Here is a 26,381-nt window from a genome sequence, read left to right as displayed (position 1 = left end):
TAAATTTAAAAAATAGATGGAATTAAAATTCATTTTAAAAGTAGAAGCATAAATGGATTTAGAAGATGCTAAGGTTCCCGTATCACCAGAGCATTGAAAAGGAATAATATGCATCAGATTGTAATTCATCATGAATCCCTCAGTAATCTCTAGGGTAACCACTTTCAAACTAGTTATATTGGCTACTAGATTAAACAAAAAAGATTGCATATTCAAAGTAAAACTGAGATTGTCATAGTAGATGTTTAGAATATTCTCCTTAAAAGAGATACACTTTAAATACTAGGACACAGAAAGGTGAAAACTAAAAGTATGTAAAAAGATATGCTATGAAAATATTAACCAAAATAAATCTAACATAATTAAGGCAAGAAGCATTACTAGACTAGAGATTTAAAAATATTTTAAAAAGGATAAGTAAATTAATCACCAGAAAACTGGCACATCCTTAAATCTGTATGTACCCAATAACAGTTTCAAAATACATTTTAAAAATTGTCAGAGTCTAAAAAATAATATGTAAATGAATACAAATCATATTATCAGACTGTGAAACATTTCTCTCAACAGGAGATGAGAGAAGCAAACAAAAAATCCTTAAGACAGATATACTGACAAATGAATTGGGTACAACCGTTCCTTGGAGTACCACCCACCAATGAAAAGAAATTATTTATAAATGAAAGAATATGAATAAATAGCATTGTTATATACTAATTCAAAAAAACCTAGACAAAAGTGAGTATACACAGTACAATTTCATTTATATAAAATTGTAGCCCTGGCTGGTGTGGCTCAGTGAATTGAATGCTGCCTGCAAACCAAAGAGCTGCTGGTTCAATTCCCAGTCAGGGCACATACCTGGGTTGCCAGCCAGGTCCTCTGTGGGGCACACACAAGAGGCGGCCACACACTGTTGTTTCTCTCCCTTTCTTTCTCCCTCCCTCCCCCTCTCTCTAAAAAATAAATAAATAAAATCTTTAAAAAATAAAATTCAAATAATTTGTGGTTAAACAAAGCAGATCAGTGATTGAGGACAGGAGGAGGGAGGGGATAAGTGGCAGGGTAAGCAATGGCAATGATTTCATGAACATATAGATATAGCAAAGCTTACCAAATTGTACACTTCAAACATGTGCACTTTATATTTTCATGTTAAATATACCTCAATAAATACATTAAAAACTGGTAAATCTAGAGAAGATCTGAACAATGCAATTAACATATGGACCCAAATGGCAAATACAAGCTAATGGAAGACTTTGCACACAACATTAGAATTAACATCCCTCTCAAGTTCACATGGAATGTTTACCAAAACTGACCATATCAGAGGCTTTAAAGAAAGCCTCAACAATGTTAAAAAAAACTGAGATCATTCAGGGTATATTCTCTGACCACAGTAGAATTAAGGTAGACTAACAAAAGATGAGTAGAAAACCCAAATTCTCTGGAATTTAGACAATACTCCTCTATATAATGGATCAAAGAATAAGTAACAATGGAAATTAGAAAGTGGTCTGAATTGAATGGTAATGAAGATGAAACATATCAATATTTAGATGATGCAGCTAAAGCAGTGCTTAAAGGGAAATGTATAACTTTGAATGTTGTGGAAAAAAAGAGAGGTTGAAACATGACCAAGAAACATCATACCTTAAAAAAGAACAAGAAAGAAAATGAATGGCAGAAGTCAATGAATAAAAAAATAAGTACAATAGAGACAACAAAATAAAAAGATAATTTTTAAAAGAGTTTTAAAAAATTTATAATCCTTAGCAAGATGAATTGAAAAGAGAGAAAATACTTTTTTTCTGCTTGTATATGAGAGAAAACAAATACACAAAATCACAAAAAAATAAAATCTCATGAAAATCAAATTGCCAAGCCCAAGTATTGCATGAATACAAGCAAATGAGTTTCATATTTTTTAAAATTAAATGCATCTTTAATACAGTTAACTTTCCATTTACATTATAACCAGTTATCTTACAAAGCATGAAGTAATTTTTTTCAAATGCCTTTTTATGTCTTTGGGTTTTTTTCTTAATTGAGATACTTTAATATGCATGGCTGTTGAAAAATTAAATCATTTCTAAATATAGACATATTATACATATAATATGCATTATATAATTTGCAGTTGTTTAAATTACCTTAATTTAATATAATTATCCAATACTTTTTAAAAAGACTTTAATAAAATTGTTAGAGAAAAGAAGGGAGCTACAATTAATGTTATGTGTAAGCTTTACTCAAGGTAATAAATATACTGTACAAAATTTTTGAATAACATAGTGTTATTTAGGAATCTACAGATTTTCATGGTTTTATTTGTCATATTATCATAAACTAAACAATGGCTTCCTGAGTCCATACTTACATATACCTCACATCAGAAAATTTTAAAATCTACTTTTCTTTGGATTTGTCCAAAGCTAAAATTGTTTTCCTTTTTTATTAGATATTTTCAATTAAATATGCAAACTCTCTGCAGATCATGATAGCAAATTTTTCAGGACTAAGAAACAAAGCTAAGGCCACACAGAAAAACTCTAATTCATGGAGGAGGAAGATTGAAAGTTTCCATTCGGTGTAAAACTTTTAAGTGAATCCTAACCTCTCAGGTCAGTGGTCTGAAGGTGAAATAAAGAGAATTGTGTCAAATTCTCACAGAGAAAATATTGTATATACATGGTTTTATGACATTAAAATGCACCATGCTGACTGAAACGCATTTGATATAAGCACAGATGCATGAAGAGAAGCAATTTGGGAGAAAAACACAGAAACAACCTCAAGCACAACATTAAATTATACTGCTGGTTTATTTGGTAAAAATTCATACCAGCTTCTGCTACATAGTTAATTTTTATGTTCAGTATTTAGTGATGACATTCACATTATATCTGTATTCTCATATCTGTATTCACATTTATATATCATGATGATTATTTTGATAAAAAATTTTGAATGTTCCATGAACCTCTACTTCCCTCCCTTTTCCCCCCCCAATGTACATACATAACTCAATGCTTACTTTTATGGCCACAAAGTCCACTATTTTAGATGGTGCTTATATCAAAATAGTGTAGCCTTCTGAGGAGTACATGGTAGAAAGGGGCAGAACCCACATGAAAATCACACTCTAGAATTTTAATTAGTAAAGATATTTCTGTTTTTATATCCTCACATAATGTAATTAAAATGTATTACTGCCTATAATATTTTATAACTTTTATAGTTTACAATGTTGAAAAAAGACTGCTAGATATAGCTCTATCTATCTTTCTTTCATTGAACTCCTTATAAAAATAATGTTTTCCATATTTATAGAATTTTTCATTTAAGAAACTCAAGATGTAAAGAAGGAATGTTATACACACTTTTTTTCTTTTTTACTTTATTTACTAAAAAAATCAGTGCTTTGCTTCATTTTAACTGTACAGACACAGTTTGGACAAAATTCTGATTGTAGGGAATGAAGCTGTCAATAGAATTGTTTTTGATCGACCACTATTCATTCAGCTATTGGAGAGCAATGCACCAGGCACTGTGTTACATCTTTCTTTGCTTTAGCTGAGAACACACAATTCAAATATTCCATCACTTATATTGCTTTTGTTTTGTATGCTTTTTGTCACACTTCATTTTTCAACTTTATTAATAAAATGCTCATAAAAGTCGAATACTACAAATGAGATCTTTTACTTATACCATTTTATTAATAGCATTTAACTTCAGCTGTTAAACTATTAACGTGTAATTTTTAAAAGCTGCTATATTACATTAACAGGGTAAATGCATTCCTATGAATAATAATAAACCACTCACAATTTACTAGGAGCTCAATTTAGCCCAAATTATATTGTTAACAGTATGCCTGGTTTACTCTCAGAAATTAACATAAAACACCTTATGCTGTTTATGCACTCTATAACTCATAGATGGAACGGGCAATTGAAATTGCCAAAATTAACAATTAAACCAGTCTTTTCAGAACAGCTATCAATATATCAGCTGTATAAAGCATATGCCCATCTCTTTTCTTCTATCTGTATGTCTCCACTTGGGTTGTGCACAATGGTGAAGTGAAATATGTCATATTGACCTTGTTTAAGGATATTTGCTATTTTATAGATTTGATGGGCCACCCATAAAATTAAGAGTTTCACCAGGAAGACAAACAATCCAATTAAAAAAGGGCAAAGGACCTGAACAGACGTTTCTCCAAGAGGACACACAGAGGTCCCACAGACATCTGAAAGAATGCTCAACATCATTAGCCATCAGAAAGATGCAAATTAAAACAACAATGAGATACCATCTCATACCTGTAAGAATGGTCATTATAAATAAACCAACAAACAAGTGTTGGAGAGGATGTGGAAAAAATGGAACCCTCTTGTTGAGAATGTAGACTGGTTCAGCCACTCTGCAAAACAGTATGGAATTTCCTCAGAAAATTAAAAATGGATCTGCCTTTTGATGCAGCAATTCCACTGCTGGGATTATACCCTAAGAATCCTGAAACACCAATTCAAAAGAACTATGCACCCCAATGTTCATAGCAGTGTTATTTACAATAGTCAAGTGCTGGAAACAGGCAAAGTGCCCTTCAGTAAATGAGTGGATCAAAAAACCATGGTACATTTACACAATGGAATACTAAACTGCAGAAAAAAGGAACTCCTACCCTTTGTTACAGCATGGATGGAACTGGAGAGCATTATGCTAAGAGAAATAAGCCAGGTGGTGAAAGACAAATACCATATGATCTCACCTATAAGTGGAACCTAATCAACAAAACAAACAAATGAGCAAAATAGAACCAGAGGCATGAAAACAAGGAACAGACTGACAGTGACAAGAGAGGAGGTGGAAGGGGATAACAGTGTATATAAGGGGGAGGACCCAGTAAAAAAATATGTATAAAGGACCCATGGGGATTGACTGGGAGTGGGACAGTGGGCAGGGTTGGGGAGAGCCATGGGGGGAAAATTGGGACAACTGTCATAGAACAACAATAAAAACAACTTTCACTACTATTACAACTAACTGTAGTAACTCTCTTAGAGCAAGAAAGAGGAATAGCAAACCTTTTACCCTTTACCGAAATCTCTCTACAACATTCTTAAATAATAACTAGAAGAAATTCTAACACCCTCTAGGTTATTACTATGCACTCCTTAACACCCATGATCATCCATTAGATTTATGAGTTAACTGCTGAGACACAGAATTGTAGAGTAACTTCTCCATGATCTCCCAGCCAAGAAGTGGCAGAGAGAAAATAAAGAGTACTCGGATACTCTGGTGGCAGCTTTCCAATATCTGTGGTGAGTCAGTCTCTACTTAGACAATTATTTTTAATATGTTTTATTGATTATGCTATTACAGTTGTTCCATATTTTTCTCCCCTTTATTCCCCTTCACCCTGTATACCCCTCCCACCATCATTCCCCCACCCTAGTTCATGTCCATGGGTCACACATGTAAGTTCTTTGGCTTCTCCACTTCCCATACTATTCTTAACCACCCTCTGTCCATTTTCTGCTTAACATTTATGCTTCTTATTCCCTGTACATTCTCCCCCATTCTCCCCCCTCTCCCTCACCACTAATAACCCTCCATATGATCTCCATTTTTGTGATTCTGTTCCTGTTCTAGTTGTTTGCTTTGTTTTTGTTTTTGTTTTTGTAGGTTTGGTTGTTGATAGTTGTGAGTTTGTTGTCATTTTACTGGTCTTATTTTTTATCTTTTTTTTTCTCAGATAAGTCCCTTTAACATTTCATATAATAAGGGCTTGGTGATGATGAACTCCTTCAACTTGATCTTATCTGGGAAGATCTTCATCTGCCCTTCTATTCTAAATGATAATTTTGCTGGATAGAGTAATCTTGGATGTAGGTCCTTGCCTTTCATAACTTGGAATACTTCTTTCCAGTTCTTTCTTGCCTGCAAGGTTTCTTCTGAGAAATCAGCTGACAGTCTTATGAGAACTCCTTTGTAGGTAACTGTCTCCTTTTCTCTTTCTGCTTTTAAGATTCTCTCCTTATCTTTCATCTTGGGTAATGTAATTATGATGTGCCTTGGTGTGTGCTTCCTTGGGTCCATTCTTTGAGACTCTCTGAGCTTCCTGGACTTCCTAGAAATCTATTTCCTTCTCCAGATTGTGAAAGTTCTCCTTCCCTATGTTTTCAAATAAGTTTTTGTTTCCTTGCTCTTCCTCTTCTCCTTCTGGCACCCCTATGATTCAGATGTTGGAATGTTTAAAGTTGTCCCAGAAGTTCCTAAGACACTCCTCATTTTTTGGAATTCTTGTTTCTTCATTCTGTTCTGGTTGAATGTTTATTGCTTCCTTCTACCTCAAACCATTGATTTGAGTCCCAGTTTCCTTCCTGTCTTTGTTGGTTCCCTGTACACTTTTTTTTTATTTCACTTTTCATAGCCTTTACTTTTCTTCTATTTTGTAACCATACTCAACCATTTCTGTGAGCATCCTAAATATCAGTGTTTTGAACTGTGCCTCTGATAGTTTGGCTATCTCTCCATCTCTTAACCATATTTGTTCTGGAGCTGTGATCTGTTCTGTCATTTGGGCCATATTTTTTTTTGTCTCAGCATTGCTGTTACATAGTAAGGGGTGGAACCTTAGGTATTTGCCAAAGTGGGGGCAACCTGCATTGCTGCATTGTGGTGCTGTATGTGGGCAAGGGCCTGAGAGGGAACATTGCTGTTTACTTAGCTCTTGGCTGGCTTTCGGTTACTTCTTCCACTACCTACAAGCATATTGGGTCCTTCGGGTGCTGATTCCCTGGTGGGTGGTTTTGTGTACATTCTAGAATCCTGTGGGTCTCTCCAATAAACTCTCCTGTGAGTCTGGGAGTTTTCCTGATACATCATCCCCCACAGGTTTTTTCAGTCAGAGGTTTTGAGGCTTTATTTCCCTGCACTGGAACTCTGGGCTGTGCAGTCTCTCTTGCTCCCCAGCTGTTCCTCCAGGTTTATTCAAACGTAAATGTGGGACTACCCTGTCCTCCAGGCACCACCTTGCAATGAGTCCTCTCCACCCTGGCTGCCCATCTCTGCCCCTCCTACCTGTCTGGATGAATGTTTCTTCAACTCTTTTGTTGTTGGACTTCCATACAGTTCAATTTTCTGGCAATTCTGATTATTTATTGTTTTTAAATTTGTTCTTGTCCTTCTTTTGGTTGTATGAGGAGGCAAAGTGTATCTACCTATGACTCCATCTTGGCCAGAAGTCCTACTTAAGCATTTTGGAAGAGGAGATGATCATTTTCTGTCTAGGCATCTATAGTATTTTGAATAACTTTAGTTAAAGTCCTTTCTTATATTGAATCTGTATAATGACATTATACCTCTTGGTTCTGTCTCCATTCCCTGGAGTAGCACAGAATAAGTCAAATACCTCTGTTCATGACATAAAGTACATGAAAAGGTGGTCATATTTCTTTCAAACATTTTTTTCTTTTTCAAACTAAATACTTCTCAGTTTCTTCAGGTTGTTTTTTTATGACAGTCCCTAGCTTCATCACATTCTGATTGCTCTCTCTTGACTACAGTTGTTTGTCAACAATTAATTTGTGGCATCAAAACTGGAAGACTGTATTTTAGATATGAGCTGACCATAGTGATCCTCCTGGGACTTTACCCACCCTGGTCCTGGATGGTGAAACAGAGATCCTTAGAATTTTTTGATTGAATGTTACCTCTTCTGACTTTGTAAAAGCCAATAGCAGGTCCACAACATGTATACCAATATGAAGACATGCATATGCATTTTATAGCTTGCTGTAATTAAATGAACTAATTTTATCTTTTAAATGTGTGGCTCATTTCTTCCTTTAATTCTCTTGCCCTAGGAAATATATTGGCAAAAATATTGTTACATAGGATGTCTGAAATTTTACTTTTCTCCTAGGACTTTTATGGTATCATGACTTATATTTAAGTCCATTATCCATTTTGAGTTTATTCTGGTGTATGGTGTAAGTTGGTGGTCTAGTTTCATTTGCTTGCATCTACCAGTCATGTATATGTTACATGAAAACATGTACCAGTTACATGAAAATATGGAACAGACTGATAGCTATAGGAGGAGAGGAGAGAGGCGGGAATTGTGGGAGGAAGGGGAAGGACTAGTAAAGTACATATATGAATGATGCATGGACATGGATAATGGAGAGGGGATTGACTATGGGCTAGGGGGGTGGGCTGGGTGGAAGGGAGCAAAAGGGAAAAAATTGGAACAACTGTAATAGAATAAACAATAAAAACATTTTTAAAACATTTAAAAATATTTGGCTCAAATTATAACATATAAGTGCATATTATACATACTTCAAGACCAATGTTTTGCAGTAAACCACTTTCCTAGTGAGTGAGCCTAGCTAGCTGCTGCAGCTTCCCATGTTGGTGACTGACATGTTACACCTGGGGAACTGAGAAGTTCAGGCCAAATCCAGCATATATAACAATAGTCAACCTCAGTGCAGAATGTAGCTGTCCTCAGACCATATTACTATCTCATTCTGATCTTAAAATCAAAAAATTCTGTAGACTGAGTCACTCTTCCCAAGCTCATGCTTAATAGTTTACTTTTTTCATTTTAATGTAAGTGATGGACTATGTATTTATCTTTAGTTAATTTCATCCTTTAGTTTAGTTGTGACCTCTCAGTGCTTACTTGGATACCTAAGACATTAGCTCTCCCTCTCAGAGAAGCATTATCCTCAAGTTTGATAAGCATGTTACCTTTATTATTTTCAAAGATTGATAGAAAAATAGGAAGCAGGACAAATCTCATAGTCCTGGCACTGGCACTGAAGCAGCATCTGGGCCCCAAAAAGTCACTTGGACAAGGAACAGCATAGCAAGGGAAATGAGAAAGAGGACAAGCAGAGGATCTGGAGATCAATAAAAGATTCAATTCTCTCTTAGGCTACTACAGGAGCTATCACTCAGCCTAAATATTCTCTATCTTTTGCATCTGTAAAAAAATTCAAATTTCAAAAGTCAGTAATCCAAGAGGTGTCCTCAGTGAAAGGTTTATTATGCTTCCAAATAATGGAAATAGTAATAATGACCCCCATTACAAAGTGTTTACAATGGTCCAAGTCCTTCATATAAGCTGTGATTTTCGATCCTTACCTACCCTCTGAGGCAGATATTATCATTATGGCTATTTCACAGAAGAGAAAACTATGTTACTTGCTCAGGATCCCATAGATTGAAAGAGCAATCTCAGGGCCCATACTCAGCAGTCTGTCTCCAGAGCCTGTGCATTCCTCTGACATTCCTCCAGACTGTCAGTCTGTCTTTTAATACAGGAGGCAATTCCCAGCCTCCATATTTTTCCCCAATAACAATTGCAACCATAGTTTTATTCTGATTTATTTTTGAAGCCTAACATTTCTAGAACGTTTTCTTCAACTCTATGACCTGGTAAGCCCATTATCATCTTGAGTCTTGAAATATTTCTTCTTTCTCCAGCTTAATGCCTTGCATTTTTCTTTATTGGAGTATGACTTTGTTCATTTGTCAGCGTGCTAACCATGTGCCATGTTCTCAGCATTTTGCTAAGAGCTTGAATAGTATTTCCAAATGGAAAAGGTGTTTGTGATTTGATAACAAATATCTTTTTTATACATTCAACAGGGAGGACAACATGTCTCAACAAAGTTTTTCTCAATAAATAAGAAATATATATCTAGTCTCTACTTAGAAGAACCTAACTCACAAACATATACATATTTGTATGTTTGAACTCAGTCTTTGTATAGGGAAATAAAATGGATCAAGAAAACCTGTTTCCTGTACGGAAATTATCCTATAATTGTCTCTGAAACATTTTCTTATAATTCAAAGTGCACTGCAAAGGTTCACAATGGGAAAGAGCAAATCTAATTAAGTGAATTCTGCAATAGTTTGTAGATTTGGTGACATAGCTTCATCCCAATACCCTTGACTGGGGCGGGGGGGGCGGGGCAGGAGGGATGTATAGGAAATTTTACCTAGGAAACATTTTTGCCAATATGTCTCACCCAGACCACCCACCCCTGTCACTAGTCATGGTTGGTTCCACTGTACATCAGGAACTTTACTGTTGTATCTAATATTCCTTAGTCACCAAACTTCTGTTCTTCAGCATCAAGCACATGAGGTTATTGGCAGCTAGAGATCATCGAGATCCTCATGTGGCTGCCTAATATTTCCAGGCTGTTGTGATGCAGCTGCAAGAGGAACATGCCAGCCAAACTCAAAGCCCAGCAAGACTTGCCTGCACTGTGCCAGCCCAGAGCAGCCATGGCTCCCCATGGAGGTCCTGGATAAATTCCTAAGAAATCCAAACAAATCATTCTTCCTGTTCATTCTCCTTAGGAATGAATTAATTTTAAAGTTTTTAGAGATATATGCATAGCGTGAGGGGGAGGTCAAAAGACAAGAAAGGGACTGAGCATCAGCCAACTTTCAACTACTTCCCCTATTGGTGGTAGCAGAGTGGTGAGCCATACCTCTCCATGACCAACTGTGTAAATCACAAGTTGAACTTGCCCTCTTTCTAGGCTGAAGTGGTAGTGTCCCTGCTGATTGTTGAGATGGTTCCACCAGGGTATGTATGAGTTTGTTTCCTCTACCTCTGGCTTGGCTGGAGGCCCAGCACAGATTATGGAACTATCAAAAGGGTCATTCTTGAAGCATAAACATACTTCTTAGTCAACCCACCACCAGTTTTTCAATGGCTAGGACTGAGTTGTAGCCAGTTTCTACAACTGCTCAATAAAAAGGAGAGGTGAGCTACTACTATATTACTTCATCAGTGAAATTTTCATGCACCACATTTTAGCCAAATTGACCTTCTACATGGAAGAGGAAATAAATAATCACAAATATTTGCATGAATATTTACTAAGGGCCAGACATGTTACTAAAAGCTTTCCAATCCTCATAACCACCCTAAGTACCACCATGAGCCTCACATTTCCCATAAAAAAAATTGAGACTCAGAGATGATAAGGATTTTGTTTAAGGTCCCACTGTTACAAAGTGAGCAGAATTTAAACTAGACCTCACTAATTAGAGAGCCATATAACTGGAAGCAAAAATGCTCTCAATTTTCTCCTTAATGGGATAAATGTTTAGGTAATTCACATACAAATCAAATAGGCTTTCAAATGATCACTTTTAACACATTTTTTACATATAAATAGCACAGAAATAGGCTATATAGGATACAATAAGGATTTTCAAGACTACATTTAAGGAAATATTTTTTCTTTGGCAATTTCTTAAACCTAACTTGTGCCAATGATACATTATACCCTGTTTATTATCTACAAAGAGCACAAATAGTCAGAAAAATGTTTTTGACCCTTACCAAAAATGAATATGACCTCATTTCCAAACCAGAAACCTTGGTCTGGACTTTGAATACTGATTTGGAAACAAGTTTTTAAAAGAATTAGCTCAAAGCAGCAGGTTTGTAGCTTGTATGACACACGATGATCAATGACCACATTAGCTACTAATCTAAGGCATAAAACATGCATGAAGCATTAGCATGGAAATCTAACAAGTTCCCACCCCAGGTGGCACTGGATTTCTAATCTGTTTGTCCTATCTAATAGAAATAAACTTCAATAGTTTGTTTAGAGCTTCATTTACAAAGTTAATAATTAGGGTGATTTTCTCAAAAGGCAGGGCAGGGGGGAGAAGGAAGAGAAACAGCTGCATAGTGGATGAGATGAGAGAAGGAAAACAAAGTCATTTTGAAAAAGCCAAACTCAACATTTTAGTATAATTTTGCCTTAAAAGTTATCTCCCACTCTGATGGGAAGGAATCAGGATTAGAAAGAAAAAGTCATGACCTCAAGAAGCTGAATCTTGGTTGGGGATAAGAAAATAAACCCTATTATTTGTTAGAGGATACTAGACAAGTTGTTTCATATTCCAAACAAAGGTTTCTGCATCTTTAAAATGGGAATAATAATACCTGCTTTGCAAGGAATAAAAAGACAAAAGCAAAGTTGTTAATACTGTACCTGAAACTTAGAAGGCACTCAATTTCCATTGATTCCACTCTTTAGCAGATACAACAGGAAGTGCTGATATATAAGCATGATCCTGCAACACCAGGGTCTGATCCAGTCACGAATTTTGACATAGTACTTTTCCCACCTACCCGTATTTTTTAGACTATAAGACACAACCCCCCAATTTGGGAGAAAATGGGGGTGAGTCTTATAGTCCGAATGTAGCTTACCTGGCTCACTGTGTGGGGGGGCAGGCAGCGGTGGAGTGGAGTTACAGGTTATTAAATATTTTACTGCATTTTTTGATTCAAAACTTTTTTTCCTATTTTCCTTCTCTAAAACTTAAGTGTGTCTTATGGTCCAGTGCATCTTATAGTCCTAAAAATATGGTATATCCAGTGCTTGGATGAGTTGTTTAATTTGGTGTTACTTAGAATATTGGGCAAATGAGGTTCAACTAATTAGAAACAAGCAGGTATGAAGTCTGTCACCCCCTTTCAGGTGACCCATCTTTGTTCCTCTGTGTACTATTTATGTGACCCAGCTCCAGGCTTACTCTTAACTTTTTAAGGGTCCAGGGCAAGATTTTAAATAGAAACGCATATCCCTAAATATTTAAAACTTATAAAGCAGTTAACAAAATGTAAACGAAATAGTTTCTATCACCTAACCTGGGTGAAAGCACTTTAATAATAACCTGGAGGGCTAGATTCAAATTTATAGTCACCAGACCCTTTGGAGCCCTGTGCCATGATAGCCAACTCTCACTCCCCAGCCTGGGGCTCAGTCCTACCTGTGAGGGGACATAAATGCAGGTATACACTCCAGTTCTCACATCCAAGCTCAAAATTTATTCTCCACCCTCACAAACAGCCATCTTAAAACCACCTATCAAGGCCACTGGTATGCCCACCAACAGCATGGTAGTCCTCCCCCAGATGGAAAATCTGTGTGAGCCCTAAAGCAGGCTTAAAAGTGCAGGGTCACATATACCCAAAGAGTTCTCCAGAAATAGAGTGGGAGGGTAGGCTTTAGGGGTCATGAGGAGTCCAGGTAGCTCTGAGGACACATTGCAACATGCAGTAAGAGAGGCAGAGACAGAGAAGAGCCACCTGGCACACAGAGCCCAGTCAGGGGTCCCTTATACCTGGCTTTATAAAACCTACTTGTTCAATCAAGTTAGTTTGTCTTCTTATTGTCCCAGTTGACATCCTGAAGGGCATAACATATTCACAAGATTCTACTCATAGTGTCTCCAGGGCAGATGGTCCTTCTGCAACAGAAAGCATGCACAATATTATTAACATTTCTAATTTCGCTTTACATATTAAATCAGTCTTGATAATTAGCAGGTTCCACCTTCTAAACAATAAGCTGGACTAGTAAATAGTCAAAAGACAGGAAAAGCTAATTAACTTTCCATTTTTATCTTAGATATCTATGGAGAGTTTTTAAATATATAATACACTTAAGAATTCTTTCTTTTCTCATAAAGAATTGCTCTAAGGTATTTTCATGCCCACCCTTATCATGTGAAAACAAGGTCTACCTCATACATCTAAAATGTCTTGCCATCCTTAGCACTACTGAAAGGTTTTTCTGGGCCATGGAGAGGATTTTTGCAAGCTGTGTTAATGCTAAAATGCTCACTTTTAGAATGTTATAAATAGAAGGTAGAAGCTACTACCCAAGGCTTATTGACTCATATTGCTGCTATAACAGAAAAGAGTTAGGGGTGAGAGGGCCTCACCACACCTGCCCCAATTGGATGAGGCTCTGCAGAAAGACTGAACATTCAGGGAGAAGTAGGAGCAACTTTGGCTATGACCTTCTCTCTGCGTGAGCTGGTCTTTGCCTAGGTCCCCTCTCCCACCCAACCGTCATCTCTCTCCTACCTCTCAAGGGCTGTTCACTTTCCACATTCTCAAACCACATTGTAATCACCTGGAGAGTTTTAAAATTCAGCTCCAGAGATTTTGATTTAATTTCAGCAGCCCGAGCATAGGGAGTTTTGAAAGCTCCCCAGGTGACTCTAAGTGCAGCCAGGTTTGAGAATCAGAGCTCCACTGTGACAGCCCCAATGTATCGCTTTTTCCTGAACACACCCAGCACTCTCATACCCATATGCCCTTTCCTTTTGCTTCAAATGTTTCTCTCCCACCTAGCAAACTTCTTCTCCTCTTTAAGACCCAGTCTGATGAAACCCTGTCCCAGGCAGTCAGTTCTACCCATTTTCAGATTCCAGGACACCTTACTCATTCCCTTAATAGATCTAATAGAAACCATATTAATTATCATCCAACCAACCTACTATTGAATGTAAAAGAAACATTATTGAGAAGTATGCTGGCTGACGGGTGTAAACTAAAACTATCCCAGGCAAACTGGAAGATCACATCACCGTAATTATAGGCCCTATTATATTAATCAATAATTGCATACTAGTTTGTCTCCTACCCTAGGCTTTGAAAAACATTAAGGTAAGGCTATGCTTAATCATCTCTCTAACCTTAGTGACCCAAACATTTTAGATGTTGAATAGATATTTCTATAAGAGGTCCTTTATTTTACTATGGTTAAATGCATGGACTCTCTACCCAAAGAGCATGGATTCAAGTTCTCGCTGTGCCACTTATTAGCTATGTGACTGGGCAATTCCTTGTGTTTTAATGGCTTATTTCTGAAATGGAGATAATAAGGAATGTACTCAGTAGGGTTGTTTAAAGGTTTAAATGAGTTGATATAGGTAAAGCACTTAGAATAGTACCTGAACACAGGAAGCACTATATGTATTGTTATTTGTAAAAAGAATGGATAAACCAACTGAATAAGCTCCACATGGCTATTTTATATGGAACACCTTCAAAGAGTGAATGTTCATAATAATAATGGCATTATAGCACTTAATGATGACTCACCATGTCCCGAGCACTATTACATGTTTTGGATACTTTATTTCATTTACTTTTCACCACAACCCTATCAGGGAAATATGTTATCTACTACAACAAGTTTACAGATAAGAAGACAAGCTCAAAAATGAAGATTTCCACAGTAACTATATTTTATCTTTCTATAACAAAAAAGCAACTTCAATCCTCTCTCACTATGAATTTCCTGTGATTCCATTGAGAAATGCAAGGGCTTCTTTGAAGTTTCTGTTATTACACTATGTATCCAATGTTTGAGGAAATGAAGACTGAAAAGGCAAGGTCAGTTATAGCTGTGCTTTGGAGGAAACTCTTACCCACTGCTTTTTGAAGGGCTTTTTTTTTAACATTTTATGAACCCATATTAAGAAGGTAATATATACAAAGTAGTATTTGAGGTACCCCAAGGACACCCAAAATTGTAAAAATCTTCTTCATCCAAGGAGTTCAAAATTTAGTTGAGAACATAGAGAAAACATTAAATAACACTGCAGGATTTAAATATCAGCAATATAAGAGAGATTCTCAGATCAGCATATGATTAATTCCCAAGTAAATAGTACAGTTTGTACTTGTCATGGGAGGTCAGAAAAGGAAGGACTTTTGCAGAGAAGAGACTGAGGGGGCCTGAGAACTGCATATTTAAACATTTATTAATACAACAAACACTCAACAACTTCCACCACATATCACTCCTCTGCACCCTGGAACTGTGGAGATTAGAAAAACAGTGTGATGTAATCAAGAAGCTAAGAGTCTAGGGGGGGAATCAGACATGTAGACAGTAACTCAAATGGTGTAAGAATAGTTACTACAGGTGACTATGCCTTGTATCCAGGATACTGTGGGGCCCAGAGAGGTGCAGCCACCCCATCTAGTCTGGGCAAAGCTAATAGGAGCAAAGGGGTAGAAGGCTCTGAAAAAGATTGTCCAAGCAGAGGCTTATAGAATAGATAGGGGTTACCAAGAAAAAAAGGGGGTGGGAAGAAAAGGCTCAAATAACAGTGTAAATGCATAGGAAATAGGAGTCATTAAATAAAAAGAAACAAAGACTAAGAAATTCAAACAAAAATGATCAAAATTTTAGGAGATGGGCTCTTAGCAAAGTGGAACTAGAAAGATCATACCTCAACATAATAAAGGCCATATATGAAAAACCTGCAGCTAAAATCATGCTCAATGGGCAAAAACTAAAAGTGTTCCCCTTTAGATAAGGACCAAAACAGGGATGTCCACTTTCATCACTTCCAGAAGTCCTGGAAGTCCTAGCTACAGTGATGAGACAAGATGAAGAAATAAGAGGCATCTAAATTGGAAAGGAGTAAGTAAAGCTGTCATTATTCACAGATGGCATGATATTCTACATAGAAAACCCTAAAGACTACACCAAAATCTACTAGACCTAATAAATTAATTTGGCAAAGTAGCAGGATACAAAATTAATACCCAGAAATCGATGGCATTTTTGTGCACCAGTAATGAGCTATCAAAAAAAGAAACTAAGAAAACAATTCCATTTACTATTACAACAACAACAATAACAACAACAAGATACCTAGGAATAAATTTAACCAAAGAGGTAAAAGTCCTGTACTCAGAAAACTATAGGCCACTGAAGAAAGAAATCAAGGAAGATACAAATAAGTGGAAGCCTATACCATCTTCATGAATTGGAAAGATTAGTGTAATTAAAATGGCTATTCTACCCAAAGTAATTTATACACTCAACACAATTCCTATTAAAATACCAATGGCATACTTCACAGAACTAAAATACTCCAAGTACTTACATGGTAGACATTGAAAGAAAAACACATGATCTCACTTATATGTGGAATCTAATGAACCACAATAAACCAACAAGGAAAGTAGTAACAGCAGCTTAGATATATAAAAAAACAGACAGCTGCCAGAAGGGAGGAGAGGGGCATGAGATGGGAAGTGGTGAAGGGCTAACCAAAGAACATTTATGTACAGCCCAGGAATGTGGATAACAATCCGAGGTGGAGTGGGGTGGGGAAAGGGTGGGGCTGGATGAGGTGGGGAAAGGGAGAAAAATTGGGAACAACTGTAACAGCATAAACAATAAAAATAAATCTTAAAAAAATTAGGAGAAAGGGAAAAGCTGGGGTCATATGAGGGAGAAAAATAAATCCTCTAGAAAGAATTTAGATATAAGGCTGGAAAAAGAAATGATTGTTTTTTTAGTCTATATAGTTCAACAGAATTCCAGATAATGATGAGGTTGGACATTTATCAGTGAGTATTTTGAAGAAAGGCATAGGTATTCTATATACTTTTTGAATGTGCCCAGAACCAAGAAAATACTCAAAATATTTGCTCTGTGAGAAATAGATATGCCCACACACACAGACATCTGTACACAACGACATGAACACACGTGCCAAAGCCCAATTTAATCCCAGTTCATATGCATAAGTGATCTCAAAATTGAAAGTTTTTATTTGTTTTCCTTCTAATCTCGACCAGAGATAGAACTGATGTAGCCCCTGGGAAAGAAGGGAACATAAAACAACTCCTCCAAAGAGAGGAACCAATGAATAAAATAAACCTGCCAGAAGGGAGATCTAGACATTTAGTGTCTAGTTTTGTTATTAAGAGCACATAGCCTATTAGTGTGGAAGAGAAAACATGGTCCAAAAGAAGTCATAAGCTTTGACAAAAAATATTATTACAAAACTGATAATATTATTTATGCATGTATATACTGTGTACATATAAAAAGATATATATCTATTTTAACCTTCCCATTATCCATTATGAATGAACACATTGATCAAGAGGCAGTAGAGCAGAGTGATTAGTACATGGGTTTGGAAGTTAGACTGGCATTCAGTCCTTGCTCCTCAATATACCAGCTGCATGAGCATTTTCTCTGTGATCATTAGCAACTGAACCTCTCTACACTTCGGTGACTTCATATATAAAATAATAATAATAACAATAAAATAATAATAGAACCTACCACATATGATTAAATAATAATCCTCTTATGAAGGTTATATGACATAATTCATGTAAAAGTGTTTAGCATATTAGCTGGCATGTCATAAATACTCAGTAGTAGTCTCAAACAACTAAATTTATTCCAGAAATTATTCCAAAATATAAAAAGGAGACATTTTAAAAGCATTAACATGAATAAATGGGGTTTGTCTAGTCTTCTTGAGGGCAGTTATAAATTCACTAACACAAAAAACTTCTTTTGTAAAGCACCATCCAGTGCTTAAAACAGGATCATTTTTCATATTGTTCTCTATATATTCCTGCCACTTTAACTTGCTTCATCTATACAAATGAGGCCTAAAAAAATAGCCTTGAATCTAGTCATTTGTGGCGCCAGTAAAAACCATTCCAAAGGAAATGGTTTCCACTGTAAATTGTTTATAAAATGTAGGACCCCAGAAGACAGAATAGCTAAAAAATAAACACAATACTACAGCTACAGGCTTGGGTAAAATGGCTGTGGTCAAGTTGAACAATACTGAGTTTATCCCCAAACTGCAACTAAATAACAATTTACCTTTTAACCCTTCAATCTCTTCCCCTGGATTTATCCATCATCCTGCTTTCTCTCTCTCCCATCCTCCTCTTCTTTCTCACTTATACCTTACTTCTGGGAAATACCAGAAGTAAGTTTTAAAAGGGAACATGTGCCAAGATTCTGAATTGCTTGTATTGCTTAATGCATATGCAAGTAGAAAAGGACATATCCAAAACCTGAGTGTAAAAGTAGTCATTCCCGAGCTTGTAATATTCAGAGCTACACTGTAAATGGTAGAAATTTCAAAGGGGAAAAAATGCCTAGTGATATGACTCAAATATTTTAAGCCATCAGAAACTTTGATCTGAAGCCTTTGTGTTTTGCATATTACAAATGTAAAATATGGATCTTTCAATCAGGAAAAGTAAAGGTACTGGATAATATAGTCAAAGGAAATCACATTTCCATATCTTTTTTTTCTGTCCTGGAAAAAGAGAATTACTCTTCCATTGTGCAAACCCACCTATTCAGAGGCTTATGATTAAGATCCTAAAGAACTCAAGTCTTAGGGCCCAGGTTGAGGAAGAGGGAACCCTAAGGTGAATTTTTACTCTTTTAAGTTGTGATTAAGTTTAAAAATAAAAGCATCAGTGGCTTTTGTTCTACAGTTGAAACCAGAGGTCTACTTCCCTCCACTGTCTTCACTTTTGCCTTCAAATAAAATCTTTCAGATCTAAGTCTCTTTTGTGGCTTAGGTTTATTAAACCCTGGTATGATTCCTCCAGGGTTGAAATCCTGCGCTAAACTGCTTACCAAAGGTTTACCAATTGAAATAGCTCTCAGGAGAACTAGTTTTGTTACTGCTGTCCCGGAAGTCAGAGATTATTGAGATAAAGCTGATTAGAAAAGCCAAGCCTCTCTAACTTCCATCAGCCAGGTCAGAGAAGCAGACATCAGAGAGCTTGGAGCTCTTTCCATTTTCTTGTTATTAAATGGCTTGCTTTGGTAAGTGAAAGCCTTGTTTACACAATACCAGTTTTCAGGAAACGATGGCTTTAAGCATATTTTCTTTCCTATGCAACACTCAAAACACAAAATCTTCATCAAATTCCGGGTGAAAATGGTCTGTGCCATGTTATTCCTTGACTCAACTGCAAAGTGAGTTCTTAAAGACCCCACATGGTATGTCACAACAACAATGCAGTTTCGCTAGAGAATTAACAGAAAGTAAAGACACTGGTCTAAGAAAGACAGGGAAATAAAGAAATAAACTCAGACTCCGTGTTCTTTCCTAAGCCTCAAATTCTCTGATGCCTGGAGATGGAACACCAGTTCAGCCTTGGGTGTCTTTCCTGAATCACTGAGGTAGCTTGACTTACAATTATTAAGACAGCAACTCCCACTTACAAGCTGCACGATAACTGATTAAAGCTCAAAACACATTTCTCATGGAAGTAGTAGCTGTTGACTTCTGACACAGGTCCACATGGGATAATACTCATATTGCAAGGACCCTGTAACTAACCTTACCATGTATTTATCTGCCCAGTGTTTAAACTTTTACTGATGAGCTCATGTAAAGCTCAGACAGCCCAGTTCTTGTGTTGGAAATCTCCCTCAGACATTAGCAAAAATCTACTCACCTTCAGCTACGATCTGCCTCCACACGCCACCTAGCAGGTCCTCTTCCTATGGCCCAGAGAGCCATCCTACTCCTTTTGTCCTCATCTCGCCATTGTGAACATGCCCAGTTCCTCGAATCATTTCTCCTAATGTGGATTCTTGCCCCTATGTCCCTGAATATGCTCCATTTCATTTTTAATGTCACTTGTGTAACATGATATATGCATCTGGAGAGAGCTAGACGTGTGTGGTTAGCACAGTAGGATGCTGACTAGCACAGCCTGGGCAGTGTGGTTTCACTGAACACTCAGTCATTGGGAGACACAAACAGCTGTCATTGGAACTTATTTGGGTTAGAGCAGAGCTTTATTGTTTATGCTGTGTGGCAGAGTGCCTAGTGAGGGTAACTTTTTTTTTAAGCAAAGAGGTAAGAACTAAAAATACCAGTCACTTCCATATCTAGAAATAGAACCACCAAATGACCTCTGAATAAATATTTTTTTTAAGAATCACTGAGATGGCATTTGTTCAAAAATTCTAAGATATTTAGGTGCCCATCTCCCCGGAGAAAAATAGAAAACAATAAAACAATATTTTTTTATAGCTTATCCAAATCTCTTTCCCCCAACATCCCTCTGGAGAGCCAAGCTCTGATGGGGAGCAGAGGAGGGAGCAATTGGCATAAAGACCTGGTGGAGGGAGGCACCTTCTGAGAGGGAAAGGACCAATGGTGCAGAGGACCTCATGGTAGGAAAAAGCTACCAAGCTCCTGACATAAAATAACTGTGGAGCTATCTGGTAATATGACCAGAAGGTTGGGTCCTCCTCACAGTCAAAGAAGGAAAAGAGCAATGGAAGTTTTCACTAGTTGGAGCTTAGTGCCCTGCAACCTCATGCCAGAGATACATGTAGGCTGTAAAGAAGGGAGTTTGTAGATAAACCTCAGAAAGTGTAAGTTTAGAAGCCCCAGTCAATTTGGTACAGCAATCTCTTAGCTGAGAATAATACCAAAGAGTAAGCCCATCTTCTCTTCAAAAACTACTAGTATCAGTAGCTGGAGCAGAAGATTTAGCCATTGGCAACATCACTTTGAACATAACCAAGAGAAACAGTTTCTCCTCAAAAGGGATTAAGCCGTCAGTAGCATAGAGTTATGAGCTCCAGGTGAAGTCAGGCAAATCAAGGTTTGTAATCTCTCTGCTATTTCCCAGCTGTGTGACCTAAAATGCATTCTAGTTGTTTTGTTTTCCCATCCATATGGTAAAACAATAATATCATCTATCTCAAGATTGCAGTGAAAGTTTAAATGAAATCATAGCATCAGAGATTTAACATATTCTTTGGAATCTGTTAAAAACATGTTGTTAGCACTTTTACATCTTTTATATTTTTTATTATGAAATACAGTACATACAGAAAAACATACATTAAATACGAATGCATAGCTAAATAAATTACTTTGAAGTAAATAGCAGTACTCAGAATTTTAACTCAGAATTTTTCTTTGCTTGTTTTTAGAATTTCTCCATGATTTTTATCTTTTCTTGAATTCATTACAAATTTTCAAGCTTGCCTTTTATTTTTTTGAATAAAATTCTGTTTGGTCTCATTTATATCAGCTTGTCTCTCATTGTGCCAGGTGAGTTTTTATCGTCTGACGGACATTGTATTTTTAGAAATAAATTTAAGCCTCCAACAGTACTATCTTTTTTCAGAAACTATTCTTTGTTGCTTAAGCCAGGCACCTTGAGGTACCAGAAATTACACTAATCTACTTATAGGGGTAGAGCCTTTCTGGGCTTCTCACTCAACTCAAGGCTGGACTAAGTGGATTCCCAGTCATCCTTACTCCAGGAAGTATGGCCCCTCAGGGTCCCAACCTAACGCACAAAGTAAGGGTTTCTTATGGAGGCCTTTATTTTGATAGACCCTGGATTCCAACTTTTGTCTCCTTAGCCCCTCCAGGCTGCCAAAAATACTTCTTAGCATTTTGAGCACCTCTTCAATAGTCTGTCAATGTAAGCAACCTGAATGCTGCTTTCATCTCCCTGGATATGTCTTCACCCAACTCTTGTCTCCATAATCCTTCAAAATATTTTTGGCTCTTCTGTACTTTCAAGTACGTTTTTTAAAATGTTATCCAGCTGTTCTTATTATTTTTATTTGAAATGTTAGAATTCCCTAGAGTGACATTATCAGAAGTAAAAGTCTCTACCCTTATTAGTATTTATGTAATTATGTGCAATATATTAACCTAGTTACTGAAGAGTATTACAGCTTTATTACATGTGCTCTCTTTTGATACTTATCACTTCCATCCTAGTATTATGATCATTTTTAAAAAATATATCTTCTTCCACCTTTATTAGATTTTTAAGTTCTCCTAGGTCACAATTCATAACAACATCTGATTCATCTATAAATCATCCCCAGTTCCTTCAACTTACTCTCATTAACCTGGCAGAAACTGTTGAGTAAATAAATGAACTTAAATGTCTCTTGTTTGCACAAACTGGACACTTCTGAAATAGAATCTCTAAATTATCCTAAGCTATGCAATGGGTCATCTCAGCAAAAATAAGAAGTAGGCTATAATTCCAAATATCAATTGAAATTTGCATTAACAATTCCCTCCAGACCTCCTATGATAAGCAATTGCATACCTGCAGAAATAAATATGAGCATCAGGATATAACAAATGAAACGTTGGATAGCCCAAGTTGCAATTCTGATATCGATCTGCGTATTTCATTCAGTATAAGCACTTGTGACTCAAACTGTGTAGCCATTGCTCTCATTAAAATTCATAAACTCCCTCCAGAATTCATGGCAGCCATCTGGCCAAATATTGGCTTCTTACATTTGAAACTCAATTGCATTGAAGTCACTGAATCTCTCAATCAATTACAAAGGATCTGAGCTCTTAGGGTTTACATTGATTTGCCACCATTTTCCTAATGGAGTCATAGCCTCTGTAATTACCTATTTGACAGGAGAGGTTCCTGTTTCTGAAGGCTATATATCCTAGCTCTTCATTTACCTAAAATGTTAGTTGGCAGCCCTCATAAGAGCATCAGCTACAAAATGTGATTAGAGTTAATGGAAGTGTAACAGAATGATGTTCTGATCTCATCTCCACTTATTGCATATGGTTGCCACACATTATTCTCTAACAGAGATTGCATTTTTAAAGTAACTTCAATGTACATTTTTATTTTATAATTCATCAGGAGCCAGAATTTATGCATTTGCACACACCTTCATATGTATAAGCCATATTCAAAAAGTGCTATTTGATTCAAAAAGATAAATCCTCTTTTTCAAAAATAGGAAAACTTCTGGCCCTCACAGCATGAAGCATATTTGATTATGGCTTTTTAATGACCACAAGAATTAATCAGGTCCCCCTTCCTTAATGTATTGGAAGAAGTAAAAAGAGCAGTGCTGTTGAATTCAGACCTGATTCAACTTCCAATGTCAGTTATGCCACTGATTACTTGTATGGTGTAGGTTAAATTTTTAAATCTTTCTGAGCCTGTCCCTTTACTTATAACATTGAAATGTTAATATCACTTTAATAATTATAATATTATTATAATAATTTATTATAATATTTTTTGTAGGCTTGTAATTTAAAGTTTGTAGCATAGTACCTACAAATTAGGTATTTCTATCAGTCAGATTTGGCTTAAACAAAGAAGATACAACTAACTTTAAATCTTTGGTTTTCTTTTTGTTTTAATTGTCGTTGTTCAAGTATAGTTGTCTCCATTTTCACCCACCTGCCCGACCCATCCTGCCTCCCACCTGCGAACCTATCCCCTTTGGCTTTGTCCATGTGTCCTTTACACATGTTCCTTGATAGAAACATCCATTTCTTTTTTCAAGAATTCTCATGTTGTCAGTGGTTGTGCTGAATGGTTTGGGCTTACCTGGCCAGTTAAGCTGCACTTGGTTCCAGTAGCAGTTTGGGTTCAGATCTGCTCAATGACTCTCTAGCTCAGATTCAGGATGAAAAAACAACACCTACTTGAGGCATGTTCCTGTCAATGCGAATGGCAGATGTGCTAGAAGGCTGGAGGAAATTTCCTCAGACCTTACACACTAACCCTTCTGCCCACTTCCTATTGGTTGTTAACAAGCCGCATGGGCAACCCAAAGTCATTGTGGCAGGAAACTGCAGCAGCCACAGGCATTTCATGTCCAGGACAGGAAAGAAGGAACGGCTACAAGTGAATACTCACACCCACACAATCTGTTTAATGGTAGTCATTATAATTAGCTATGTCTGACGTTGTGATGGCTCTGTCTCTGAAAATACCGAGGTCTGTTGGAGGAAGTAATCAGTGGAGAGGACAAGACTGCTTGTGCACCCTCCAATTGGAGCCCATCATCTCAAGCTCCACAGCCCCTCTGTTTCCTTGGTCCTTCATGTGTACCTTCAACCCACCTTTCCCACAGTTGGAGCCACTGCAGTGAGGCAACTTTTAGAGAGCAATGTGTTGTTGAGATAGTTCTAACAGTATACCCGACTGAATAGAGGCCAATTTAAGGCCTCTATATACACTTTAGGATTCTGGTGGGTGGATGCTGAGATTTACTCATCTTGTGGTGCCTCAGACAAGCCTGGTACATATGCTTCTTCTCTTCCAATCTGGAGTGGCCTGCCTGTCTCTACCATTGCTCCTTGCCCCTTCTTTATAGGGGTCAGCTTCAGATTTCACTTGGGGAACTCTAGAAAGTGAAAATCAACAGGATCCCATAGCAAATTATAGAAATATTTTCCCAATTATCTCCAAGAGATCAAGATTTCTGATGAAGCTTTTATCATTTGATTTTATCATTTTATGATTTTAGTGCCTTATTTTAAATTACTGTGGTAATTCATTCAACAGGCATGAGTAACTGAAGGAAGCAGTATTTTAATACTCAATACTTTCACAAGTATTCTTTAAAATGTGTACATATTTTATTTTTACATTGTACCTAAAATAAAATACATATAAATATGCGAAGACAATACATATGCTTGGCTTCACTTGCTGCTTAGGAGCTATAACAACCCTGTTAAAGCAGGCAAAATAATACTTCCTAAGATACAATTAAGATCTTTGTGAATTTGCCCATTTGCCACCCCTTCCTCCCCATTCAATAGCTATCTACACTATTTTATAGTATTAGTCCCAAGTTCTGAATTGAATTTAACTTCTATCCCTTCTTCCATTCAAGCATTTATTTTTCTAGTTAAAATATACTTTGTTAGTTTTGATAACCTTTTCCAAAGTATCTTTCTACCCCCTCTAGCAGTCTTTTTAAGACTACTTTAGTTGTAGTTTTTCTCATTTTTAATTATTTGCTCTGCCTAGATATCTAAGTGTCTGAGACTATTCCCTTCCTCTGAACCTTTGAGGGACTCTACACTGCCTTGCTAGTAAGAGGTCTATGGAAGCTGGGTTTTTCTACCCTCCCTACTTAAATACACCAAGAACAAGGAATCTGGGCAGCCATTTTAGAGTTCTGCCTACCACAGCAATTAAAAATATATTTATAGACTAGAAATAATGTAGCATAATGTGTGCTTCAACTACAGAAGCATAGATTTACAGGTTTGCAATTGGAAAGTATCACAAAACCCTCCCAGGCCAACCCCTCCCTCCTCACCAATTGAGGCATCAGCTTTGCTATATACCCATCAAAGGTAATCCCGTCTCTGCTTTACCAGTTGTACTGATGACAAGGCTTGTATTTATAAAACAGAACATTTAAGTTTTAAATCTCTGTAATTAACATTAAAATGCTTTTAAATATTTATTACTGTAACTTTTATTAGTTCATCCCTCTGGAAAAAAAATTGAACCAAAAATAATCTTTTCAAATTAAACTTAAAATTTTTAAACTTAAAAATTCAACTCATTCTTCCCCCTAAGAGAGATAATTTAACTATTCTCTTTTCCAAGCTAAATATTCTAATTTTCATTTGATGTCATTTCCATACCTTTCACAATTCTGAATTTACTCTCAGTTGTTAAAAAAAAGTCTTAAAACAGTGTCCTTACAACTTAACCAAGTAATATTATATCAGGAATATTAATTCAGAATATAAGGCATAATTGCTCAACATTAGGAATCTATAACTGCAACATACAATATAGACTAAAATCATATTATTCAATAAATACAAAAATATATTTTATAATTTTTTGCCTTTTTAATAAATATATAGCAAATAGAATAAAATAATTCATCTTTTAATTTTTTGTCCTCACC

The sequence above is a fragment of the Phyllostomus discolor genome, chromosome 3 (assembly GCF_004126475.2).
Source record: "Phyllostomus discolor isolate MPI-MPIP mPhyDis1 chromosome 3, mPhyDis1.pri.v3, whole genome shotgun sequence".
Taxonomy (NCBI): Eukaryota; Metazoa; Chordata; class Mammalia; order Chiroptera; family Phyllostomidae; genus Phyllostomus; species Phyllostomus discolor.
Note: the sequence above shows the minus strand (reverse complement) of the source record.